This window comes from Pteropus vampyrus, unplaced genomic scaffold, assembly GCF_000151845.1.
Source record: "Pteropus vampyrus isolate Shadow unplaced genomic scaffold, Pvam_2.0 Scaffold322, whole genome shotgun sequence".
In the NCBI taxonomy this organism is placed as follows: Eukaryota; Metazoa; Chordata; class Mammalia; order Chiroptera; family Pteropodidae; genus Pteropus; species Pteropus vampyrus.
This window is the reverse complement of record NW_011889103.1, coordinates 1,470,391-1,474,379: the sequence shown is the minus strand read 5'-3', so window position 1 is coordinate 1,474,379 and position 3,989 is coordinate 1,470,391.

Genomic DNA, 3,989 nt, shown 5'->3' with positions numbered 1-3,989 from the left:
ATTTATCTTTTTAAAAAGCACTGTGCTAGGCGCTGACCACCCAGGTGTGCTGACTTTTTCCTCATACTGGCTTTCCTCAAGGATGCAAGATGGCGCTGCTGTTCCAGACCTTAGACCCGGATTCAGCCATGTCCAGAGGAAGAAGGACAGACACCTCCGTCTTATCTTTTTTAACGAGGGAGCAAACTTTTCCCTGAGTCTCCTGGCTGACCTCCCCTCTAGTGTTATTGGCCAGATTGTGTCACATGTTCCATACTTAAGCCAATCAGCAGGTAGAAGGCAGCAGCTGGCCTAAAGAAGTAGAGGGCAATATGGAGGAAGGTAGTTTCCCCAGCCAGGTCTGGGTTCTGTGACAAAGGAGGATGGGAGCATCGACAATACCCAGGCAACCAGTGGCATCTGCTGCAGACCTTTTCCCAGATGCCCACCCTCTACACCCTCTTTCCAGTGGGCAGTGGACAACTTGGTCACTGACAATGGCCGTGGCTCATTCTGGGGCTGTGAAGAGGTCACTTCTCTAAGAAGTGACCCACGAAATGGGTCTGCCCACGAAATCAAAGCACCCTCTCAATATGGAAGGGACTCCATAGCTTACTGAGGCGAATGCTTCACTCATTCATTAAAAACAAAACAAAACAAAATAAAAAAAACGAAGTAATTGTAGGCTATGAATTTTCCTCCAAGTATGTTTTGGCTAAGCATGTAGTCACGTTTTAACTGTGATTTTCTAAATATTTGATGCTTTTGGTATTGATTCTTTATAATGCAAAAGCTATTTAGGGGCAATTTAAAACATTTTCGGGTCGTTGAGATTTTCTGTTCCAGTAAGACCTTAAAGGTGACTTTTCTCAATGTCCTTCACAGTGTGGGACACAGACTGGTGGCAGACCACGACATTTTCAGGGGATACAGTGGACAATGAATCACTTAAAGACATATTCTCTTTTCAGTCCTCTGCCCCTCCTGATTATGACAAGGTCTCAGTTCGATGCTTCTGTGCTTTTAATGCCTTCCCAACAGTTGCTAACCTTTCTTTAATAGAGAAAAGCCTGAGGCTCAGCGCCTCATAAAGGCAGAGTTAGAGCCAGAGATGGCGTTAGCTTCCCCCAGACCACGGGATGGAGAATGTGCAGGGGCAATTCCTGAGGGAAGTTGGAATGTTGATACGTGTGAGAGACTGTGTCAGCGACCTCAATTTTCAACTGTTCCCTTTACTCCTGCCTTTGCAGTATAACTTTGTGGCGTCCTTCCACTGTGGGGAAAAGCATAACTTCACATCCCTGGGCTTGATCATGTGACTTGTTTTAAGCAATGGGCTATTATTAGCAGACATGCCTAGTCCCACCCATCCTCCCCAAAGAAGGACGTGACATACATGGAGCAGAGCTATGCCATCCCAGGCAAGCCTAGCTGAGTCAGAGGTGCTCCATAGATGCATGAGAAAGAATTAGTTTTGTATGCCACTGAGTTTTTGTGAATGTTTAAAGTGCAGATAGGCATCAATTTTGTGCCAGTAATGGACACGGACACTAGAAGAAACAGTAAATAGAACCTGGGCAGGCCAAAAATGGAATGTCTACTGTAGTCCATGTTAGAAACAAAGAGACTGAGGCACGGAGAAGTAAAACTTCTTACCCAGGGCACCTGGCTGTTAAGTGGGAGAGGTGGAATTTGAATCCAGGCATTCTGCCCTCAGCCTCCATCTGGAGAGAAAACACTGACCTCAGGGGTGAGAGGTGATTCGTTCAGGTCACTTGTGTGATGAAGACCCTGGCTGTCACCTGCCTTTTGGCTGAGCCCTTGAGACTGTCAGCTCCCATACAGAGCCCTCTCCTATTGCATGTGCCCCTAACTTTACTCCAACAAGGATTTCTTATTATATGCATGTATGTGTATTTCGTAATGATAAAGCACTTGTATGTCATATTTGACAGGAGGGCTTTTTTCATCCCAAGTTTAAAACACTACTGGGAAATAATTAGCGCTACTAGTGTCAAAAACAATGGGGACCCATCAGAAAAGACAGTCTCAGAAACTCTTGGATCTTAATTGAACAATTACCTCTTATGCCTCTGAATAGTTCATTATTACATGCCCTGTTATTATTAGCTGTTATTATTGTTTCAGATGAGTGCTGGGGATTTTCTAAAAATCAAAAGCCATTTTCAACCATACTGTTCATCTCCCCTGAACGCATGCTTCTGACATTCCTGATGTGGTAGTCGGCAGTTAGTCTCTCCACCTCACTCACTCAGTGTATGCTGATCACTTCGGTTGTTTGGACGGGGCAGTTAAATATTCCAGGCCTCTGTTTGTACTGTTATTCATCTTCGACTCCCTAGTGAAAACATTTGCATGAGAATCAAGCCCTCCCTACCTTTTATTTTTTAGGGGTCCAAAATCACTGGGGACAGAGTGTAGAGACCGAAGCAAAAGGAGGCAGTAGTGATGGAACCAGAAAACAGGAGAGAAGGATGGTGGAGACCCAAGCCTCTGAGATGGAGGGTGGGAGGCTGGGTCGGGAGAGCCAGGGCTGTGAGTCTTGTGTTCTCGGAGGAATCGCAAAAAGAGGGAAGCAAATAACACAGATAAGACACCTACCATGTGTTAGGCATTCATATCTCCGGAACCATGTGTAGAGCTTATGGACTGGTGCTGATGCCTCCGCAGAAGTCATATCCCCTCTTCCTTATTCACGACACCGCATTTTCTTTAGAATTTCCCACTTTAGCTCAGGAAACCACTGTGACTCTATTTCTCTTACTAGATATTGGTAGAGGAAGAGCCACGTGAACCAGTTCTGACCCGCTGAAACAAGAGGGCAAGTCTAAAGGAAGGGGAAGACTGGGAAAAGAAGAGAAATATAGGAAGATACTGTCTTCTTTGTTGGGCACTGTCAGGTCTGGATGTGATGCCTGGAATGGCAGCAGCCATTTTGTGACCATGAAGGGGTTTGGTGGAACAGAAAATAAAAAGGACATGGATCCTCGACGATGCCATCGAGCAGCTGAATTAACCAACCCTACGGCCACTCTACCTTAGGGCTTCTTATGATTGTTTTAGGTCATAAATTTTATTTCTCATTTAAACCAGTGAGTCATGGTTTCCTATAACTCTGTCCAACTCATGCAGATACAATAACAAATTTTCATGCCCACTTGAAGAAAGTGAGACCCAGTGAAGTAAACGCCCTTACCTAAGGACACACAGCCTTGATGTGGTGGAGCCAGGATTTTAACACTCTGTCTTAGAAGGAGAAACTTTCTGGAGGGTGGCAGGACTTTTTTTTTTTTTTAACTGAGCATTTTTTGGCATTTCCAAAGCCAAACAGAAACAAGCTCTAATGGCTTCTAACAGGTGAGGACAGGAGAGGTTGAGTGGAGCTGAGACTCAAATCCAGGTTCCCAGACCCCAGCTCAGAGTTTTTTCAGCACCTCATGGTGCTCAGTGACATCAGAGAGTCCCCCTTGTGCTTAGCCGTCACCATTTGGGATGCCCCCGCTGTAGCCCACAGATTTGTCTTTGGCCTGCTCAGGGTGGGGTTGCTGATCCTGGAGACTGGCCACCAGGGGCCACTGTAGTCACATCCAGGGGCTGCATCAGAGGCCTGAGGGAAACTTGAATCCAGGGGACCTGGTCCAGAAGAGCCCCTAGCTGAGCTCCTCTTTAGGTGTGCCCTGAGGCTGTGAGACTCAGGAAATCCCCTCCCCATCCCTTCCCAAGGAGAGGAGGCAGCCCAGATCCATCTCTGGAGAGTCTAGGACCTAGATGCTGTGTGCCCTCAAACAAGTTGCTTCCCCTCTCTGAACCTGGGGGTCTTCCCCCTCCTTTAGGCCTAGTTTGATGGCAGATGAAGACCATGTAGGATGTGGTGACCCTAGAATTGAAGCCCAGTGATTCCAGGTCAGGGTTGGATTTCAGTCCTTTCTCTGCTACAAACTTATTATGAGTCTTCGTGTTGCAATTGGGGAAACTGAGTAAGTCTCTCT